The sequence below is a fragment of the Mesoplodon mirus genome (assembly GCF_964341445.2).
Source record: "Mesoplodon mirus genome assembly, chromosome: 3".
Taxonomy (NCBI): Eukaryota; Metazoa; Chordata; class Mammalia; order Artiodactyla; family Ziphiidae; genus Mesoplodon; species Mesoplodon mirus.
This window is the reverse complement of record NC_138978.1, coordinates 158,425,869-158,434,399: the sequence shown is the minus strand read 5'-3', so window position 1 is coordinate 158,434,399 and position 8,531 is coordinate 158,425,869.

Here is an 8,531-nt window from a genome sequence, read left to right as displayed (position 1 = left end):
GTTTGTAGATTTTCTGATGATGCTCATTCTAACTGGTGTGAGGTGATACCTCATTGTAGTTTTGATTTGCATTTCTCTAATAATTAGTGATATTGAGCAGCTTTTCATGTGCTTCTTGGCCATCTGTATGTCTTCTTTGGAGAAATGTCTATATACGTCTTCTGCCCATTTTTGGACTGGTTTGTTTGTTTTTTTAATATTGAGCTGCATGAGCTATTTATATATTTTGGAGATTAATCCTTTGTCTGCTGATTCATTTGCAAATATTTTCTCCCATTCTGAGGGTTGTCTTTTCATCTTGTTTATGTTCTCCTTTGCTGTGCAAAAGCTTTGAAGTTTGGTTAGGTCCCATTTGTTTATTTTTGTTTTTATTTCCATTACTGTAGGAGGTGGGTCAAAAAAGATCTTGCTGTGATTTATGTCAAAGAGTATTTTTGGGCTTCCCTGGTGGCGCAGTGGTTGAGAGTCTGCCTGCCGATGCAGGGGACACGGGTTCATACCCCAGTCCAGGAAGATCCCACATGCCGCGGAGCAGCTAGGCCCGTGAGCCATGGCCGCTGAGCCTGCGCGTCCGGAGCCTGTGCTCCGCAACGGGAGAGGCCACAACAGTGAGAGGCCCGCGTACCGCAAAAAAAAAAAGAGTATTCTTCCTATGTTTTCCTCTAAGAGTTTTATAGTGTCTGGTCTTACATTTAGGTCTCGAATCCATTTTGAGTTTATTTTTGTATATGGTGTTAGGGAGTGTTCTAATTTCATTCTTTTACATGTAGCTGTCCAGTTTTCCTAGCACCACTTATTAAAGAGACTGTCTTTTCTCCATTGTATATCTTTGCCTCCTTTGTCATAGATTAGTTGACCATAGGTGCGTGGGGTTATCTCTGGGCTTTCTATCTTGTTCCATTGATCTATGTTTCTGTTTTTCTGCCAGTAGCATATTGTCTTGATTACTGTAGATTTGTAGTATAGTCTGAAGTCAGGGAGTCTGATTCCTCCAGCTCCGTTTTATTCCCTCAAGACTGCTTTGGCTATTCGGGGTCTTTTGTTTCTCCATACAAATTTTAAGATTATTTGTTCTGGTTCCGTAAAAAACGCCTTTGGTAATTCAATAGGGATTGCATTGAATCAGTAGAATGCTTTGGGTAGTAGAGTCATTTTCACTATATTGATTCTTCCAATCCAAGAACATGGTATATCTCTCCATCTGTTGGTATCATCTTTAATTTCTTTCATCAGTGTCTTATAGTTTTCTGCATACAGGTCTTTTGTCTCCCTAGGTAGGTTTATTCCTAGGTATTTTATTCTTTTTGTTGCAAAGGTAAATGAGAGTGTTTCCATAATTTCTGTTTCAGATTTTTCATTATTAGTGTATAGGAATGCCAGAGATTTCTGTGCATTAATTTTGTATCCTGCAACTTTACCAAATTGATTGATTAGCTCTAGTAGTTTTCTGGTGGCATCTTTAGGATTCTCTATGTATAGTATCATGTCATATGCAAACAGTGACAGTTTTACTTCTTCTTTTCCAATTTGTATTCCTTTTTTTTTTTTTTTCTTCTCTGACTGCCATGGCTAGGACTTCCAAAACTATGTTGAATAATAGTGGTGAGTGGACATCCTTGTCTCATTCCTGATCTTAAAAGAAATGCTTTCAGTTTTTCACCATTGAGAATGATGTTTGCTGTGGGTTTGTTGTATATGGCCTTTATTATGTTGAGGTAGGTTCCCTCTACTCCCACTTTCTGGAGAGTTTTTATCATAAATCGTTGTTGAATTTTGTCAAAAGCTTTTTCTGCATCTACTGAGATGAACATCTGGTTTTTATTCTTCAATTTGTTAATATGCTGTATCACGTTGATTGATTTGCGTATATTGAAGAATCCTTGCATCCCTGGGATAAATCCCACTTGATCATGCTGTATGTTCCTTTTAATCTGTTGTTGGATTCTGTTTGCTAGTATTTTGTTGAGGATTTTTGCATCGATATTCATCAGTGATATTGGTCTATAATTTTTTTTTTTTGGAGTTTCTTTGTCTGGTTTTGGTATCAGGGTGATGGTGGCCTCATAGAATGAGTTTGGGAGTGTTCTTTTCTCTGCAACTTTTGTAAGAGTTTGAGAAGACGGGTGTTAACTCTCCTCTAAATATTTGATAGAATTCACCTGTGAAGCCATCTGGTCCTGGGCTTTTGTTTGTTGGAAGATTTTTAATCACAGTTTCAATTTCATTACCTGTGATTGGTTGGTTCATATTTTCTGTTTCTTCCTGGTTCAGTCTTGGAAGGTTATACCTTTCTAAGAATTTGTCCATTTCTTCCAGATTGTCCGTTTTATTGGCATAGAGTTGCTTGTAGTAGTCTCTTATGATGCTTTGTACTTCTGTGGTGTCCATTGTAACTTCTCCTTTTTCATTTCTAATTTTATTCATTTGAGTCCTCTCCCTGTTTTTCTCGATGAGTCTGGCTAATGGTTTATCAATTTTGTTTATCTTCTCAAAGAACCAGCTTTTAGTTTTATTTATCTTTGCTATTGTTTTCTTTATTTCTATTTCATTTGTTTCTGCTCTGATCTTTATGATTTCTTTCCTTCTGCTAACTTTGGGTTTTGTTAGTTCTTCTTTCTCTAGTTCCTTTAGGTGTACGGTTAGATTGTTTACTTGAGATTTTTCTTGTTTCTTGAGGTAGGCTTGCATAGCTATAAACTTCCCTCTTAGAATTGCTTTTGCTGCAACCCATAGGTTTTGGATCGTCGTGTTTTCATTTTCATTTGTCTCTAGGTTTTTTTTTATTTCCTCTTTGATTTCTTCAGTGATCCCTTGGTTATTTAGTAACGTATTGTTTAGCCTCCATGTGTCAGTGTTTTTTACGTTTTTTTTCCCTGTAATTCATTTCTAATCTCATAGCGGTGTGGTCAGAAAAGATGCTAGATATGATTTCAATTTTCTTGAATTTACTGCGGCTTGATTTGTGACCCAAGATATGATCTATCCTGGAGAATGTTCCATGTGCACTTGAGAAGAAAGTATAATCTGCTGTTTTTGGATGGAAGGTCCTATAAATATCAATTAAATCTATCTGGTCTATTGTGTCATTTGAAGCTTCTGTTTCCTTGTTTATTTTCATTTTGGATGATCTGTCCATTGGTGTAAGTGAGGTGTTAAAGTCCCCCAGTATTACTGTGTTACTATTGATTTCCTCTTTTAGAGCTGTTAGCAGTTGCCTTATGTATTGAGGTGCTCCTATGTTGGGTGCATATATATTTATAATTGTTATATCTTCTTCATGGACTGATCCCTTGATCATTATGTAGTGTCCTTCCTTGTCTCTTGTAACATTCTTTATTTTAATGTCTATTTTATCTGATATGGGTATAGCTACTCCAGCTTTCTTTTGATTTCCATTTGCATGGAATATCTTTTTCCATCCCCTCACTTTCAGTCTATGTGTCCCTAGGTCTAAAGTGGGTCTGTTGTAGACAGCATATAGATGGGTCTTGTTTTTGTATCCATTCAGCAAGCCTGTGTGTTTTGGTTGGAGCATTTACTCCATTCATGTTTAAGGTAATTATCAATATGTATGTTCCTATCACCATTCTCTTAATTGTTTTAGGTTTGTTTTTGTAGGTCCTTTTCTTCTCTTGTGTTTCCCACCTAGAGAATTTCCTTTAGCATTTGTTGTAGAGCTGGTTTGGTGGTGCTGAATTCTCTTAGCTTTTGCTTGTCTGTAAAGCTTTTGATTTCTCCATCGAATCTGAATGAGATCCTTGCTGGGTAGAGTAAACTTGGTTGTAGGTTCTTCCCTTTCATCACTTTAAGTATATCATGCCACTCCCTTCTGGCTTATAGAGTTTCTGCTGAGAAATCAGCTGTTAACCTTATGGGAGTTCCCGTGTATGTTATTTGTCATTTTTCCCTTGCTGCTTTCAATAATTTTTCTTTGTCTTTAATTTTGGCCAATTAGATTACTATTATTCTTGGCATGTATCTCCTTGGGTTTATCCTGTATGGGACTTACTGTGCTTCCTGGACATGGGTGGCTATTTCCTTTCCCATGTTAAGGAAGTTTTCGACTATAATTTCTTTAAATATTTTCTCCGGTCCTTTCTCTCTCTCTCTTCTCTTTCTGGGACCCCTATAATTCCAATGTTGTTGCATTTAATGTTGTCCCAGAGGTCTCTTAGGCTGTCTTTATTTCTTTTCATTCTTTTTCTTTATTGTGTTCCACAGCAGTGAATTCCACCATTCTGTCTTCCAGGTCACTTACCTGTTCTTCTGACTCAGTTATTCTGCTATTGATTCCTTCTAGTGTAGCTTTCATTTCAGTTATTGTATTGTTCATCTTTGTTCGTTTGTTCTTTAATTCTTCGAGGTCTTTGTTAAGCATTTCTTGCATCTTCTCAGTCTCTGCCTCCATTCTTTTTCCGAGGTTCTGGATCATCTTCACTATCATTATTCTGAATTCTTTTTCTGGATGGTTGCCTATCTCCACTTCGTTTAGTTGTTTTTCTAGGGTTTTATCTTGTTCCTTCATCTGGTATATAGGCCTCTGCCTTTTCATCTTGTCTATCTTTCTGTGAATGTGGTTTTTGTTTGACAGGCTGCAGGATTGTATTTCTTCTTGCTTCTGCTGTCTGCCCTTTGGTAGATGAGGCTATCTAAGAGGCTTGATGGGAGGGACTGGTGGTGGGTAGAGCTGGCTGTTGCTCTGGTGGGCAGAGCTCAGTTAAACTTTAATCCACTTGACTGTTGATGGGTGGGGCTGGGTTCCATCCCTGTTGGTTGTTTGGCCTGAGGCAACCCAACACTGGAGCCTACCTGGGCTCTTTGTTGGGGCTAATGACAGACTCTGGGAGGGCTCATGCCAAGGAGTACCTCCCAGAGCTTCTGCCGCCAGTGTCCCTGTCCCCACAGTGAGCCACAGCCCTCCCTCCCCACCTCTGCAGGAGACCACCCAACACTAGCAGGTAGTTCTGGTTCAGTCTCCCCTGGGGTCACTGCTCCTTCCCCTGGTTCCCGATGTGCACACTACTTTGTGTGTGCCCTCCAAGAGTGGAGTCTCTGTTTCCCCCAGTCCTGTTGAAGTCCTGCAGTCAATTCCCACTAGGCTTCACAGTCTGATTCTCTAGGAATTCCTCCTCCCGTTGCCGAACCCCCAGGTTGGGAAGCCTGACGTTGGGCTCAGAACCTTCACTCCAGTGGGTGGACTTCTGAGGTATAAGGGTTCGCCCATCTCTGAGTCACCCACCCACCAGTTATGGGATTTGATTTTGATTTTACTGTGATTACGCCCCTCCTACTGTCTAGTTGTGATTCTGGTGTTCTCGCAAGAGGGAGTGAGAGCACGTCATTCTACTCCACCATCTTGGTTCCTCTCCTCCATATAGCACTTCTATTTTTAGTTTTCTGAGGAACCTCCACACTGTTTTCCATAGTGGCTGCACCAATTTTTATTCCCACCAACAGTGTAGGAAGATTTGCTTTTCTTCACACCCTCTCCAGCATTTGTTATTTGTAAACTTTTAATGATGGCCATTCTGATAGGTGTGAAGTGGTACCTCACTGTAGTTTTGATTTGCATTTCTCTAATAATTAGTGATGATGAGCATCTTTTCATGTGACTATTGGCCATCTGTATGTCTTCTTTTGAGAAATGTCTGTTTAGGTCTTCTGCCCATTTTTTGATTGAGTTGGGGTTATTTTTGTTGTTGTTGTTTTTCATTTGTCTATTTTATTTTATTCTTTTTAAACATCTTTATTGGAGTATAATTGCTTTACAATGGTGTGTTAGTTTCTGCTTTATAACAAAGTGAATCATTTATACATATACATATGTTCCCATATCTCTTCCCTCTTCATCTCCCTCCCTACCACCCTCCATATCCCACCCCTCTAGGTGGTCAGAAAGCACCGAGCTGATCTCCCCGTGCTATGCGGCTGCTTCCCACTAGCTATCTATTTTACGTTCGATAGTGTATATATGTCCACAGCACTCTCTCACTTTGTCACAGCTTACCCTTTCCCTCCCCATATCTTCAAGTCCATTCTCTAGTAGGTCTGTGTCTTTATTCCCATCTTACCACTAGGTTCTTCATGACCTTTTTTTTTCTCTTAGATTCCATATATATGTGTTAGCATACAGTATTTGTTTTTCCCTTTCTGACTTACTTCACTCTGTATGACAGACTCTAGGTCCATCCACCTCACTACAAATAACTCAATTTCATTTCTTTTATGGCAGAGTAATATTCTATTGTATATATGTGCCACATCATCTTTATCCATTCATCTCTTGATGGACACTTAGGTTGCTTCCATGTCCTGGCTATTGTAAATAGAGCTGCAATGAACATTTTGGTACATGACTCTTTTTGAATTATGGTTTTCTCTGGGTATATGCCCAGTAGTGGGATTGCTGGGTCATAAGGTAATTCTATTTTTAGTTTTTTAAGGAACCTCCATACTGTTCTCCATAGTGGTTGTATCAATTTACATTTCCACCAACAGTGCAAGAGTGTTCCCTTTCCTCCACACCATCTCCAGCATTTATTGTTTCTAAATTTTTTGATGATGGCCATTCTGACTGGTGTGAGATGGTATCTCATTGTAGTTTTGATTTGCATTTCTCTAATGATTAATGATGTGGAGCATTCTTTCATGTGTTTGTTGGCAATCTGTATATCTTCTTTGGAGAAATGTCTATTTAGGTCTTCTGCCCATTTTTGGATTGGGTTGTTTGGTTTTTTGTTATTGACCTGCATGAGCTGCTTGTAAATTTTGGAGATTAATCCTTTGTCAATTGCTTCATTTGCAAATATTTTCTCCCATTCTGAGGGTTGTCTTTTTGTCTTGTTTATGTTTTCCTTTGCTGTGCAAAAGCTTTGAAGTTTCATTAGGTCCCATTTGTTTATTTTTGTTTTTATTTCCATTTCTCTAGGAGGCGGGTCAAAAAGGATCTTGCTGTCATTTATGTCATAGAGTGTTGTGCCTATGTTTTCCTCTAAGAATTTGGCAGTGTCTGGCCTTACACTTAGGTTTTTAATCCATTTTTAGTTTATTTTTGTATAAGGTGTTAGGGAGTGTTCTAATTTCATACTTTTACATGTACCTGTCTGGTTTTCTCAGCACCACTTATTGAAGAGGCTGTGTTTTCCCCACTGTATATTCTTGCCTCCTTTATCAAAGATAAGGTGACCATATGTGTGTGGCTTTATCTCTGGGCTTTCTGTCCTGTTCCATTGATCTATATTTCTGTTTTTGTGCCAGTACCATACTGTCTTGATTACTGTAGCTTTGTAGTATAATCTGAAGTCAGGGAGCCTGATTCCTCCAGCTCCATTTTTCGTTCTCAAGATTGCTTTGGCTATTCAGGGGTACTTTGTGTTTCCATACAAATTGTGAAATTATTTATTCTAGTTCTGTGAAAAATGCCAGTGGTAGCTTGATAGGGATTGCATTGAATCTGTATATTGCTTTGGGTAGTACAGTTATTTTCACAGTGTTGATTCTTCCAATTCAAGAACATGGTATATCTTTCCATCTATTTGTATCATCTTTAATTTCTTTCATCAGTGTCTTATAATTTTCTGCATACAGGTCTTTTGTCTCCTTAGGTAGGTTTATTCATAGATATTTTATTCTTTTTGTTGCAGTGGTAAATGGGAGTATTTTCTTAATTTCACTTTCAGATTTTTCATCATTAGTGTATAGGAATGCCAGAGATTTCTGTGCATTAATTTTGTATCCTGCTACTTTACCAAATTCATTGATTAGCTCTAGTAGTTTTCTGGTGGCATCTTTAGGATTCTCTATGTATAGTATCATGTCATCTGCAAACAATGACAGTTTTACTTCTTCTTTTCCAATTTGGATTCCTTTTATTTCTTTTTCTTCTCTGGTTGCTGTGGCTAAAACTTCCAAAACTATGTTGAATAATAGTGGTGAGAGTGGGCAACCTTGTCTTGTTCCTGATCTTACTGGAAATGGTTTCACTTTTTCACCATTGAGGACGATGTTGGCTGTGGGTTTGTCATATGTGGCCTTTATTATGTTGAGGAAAGTTCCCTCTATGCCTACTTTCTGCAGAGTTTTTATCATAAATGGGTGTTGAATTTTGTCAAAAGCTTTCTCTGCGTCTATTGAGATGATCATATGGTTTTTCTCCTTCAATTTGTTAATATGGTGTATCACGTTGATTGATTTGCATATATTGAAGAATCCTTACATACGTGGAATAAACCCCACTTGATCATGGTGTATGATCCTTTTAATGTGCTGTTGCATTCTCTTTGCTAATATTTTGTTGAGGATTTTTGCATCCATGTTCATCAGTGATATTGGCCTGTAGTTTTCTTTCTTTGTGACGTCTTTGTCTGGCTTTGGTAACAGGGTGATGGTGGCCTCATAGAATGAGTTTGGGAGTGTTCCTCCCTCTGCTATATTTTGGAAGAGTTTGAGAAGGATAGGTGTTAGCTCTTCTCTAAATGTTTGATAGAATTCGCCTGTGAAGCCATCTGGTCCTGGGCTTTTGTTTGTTGGAA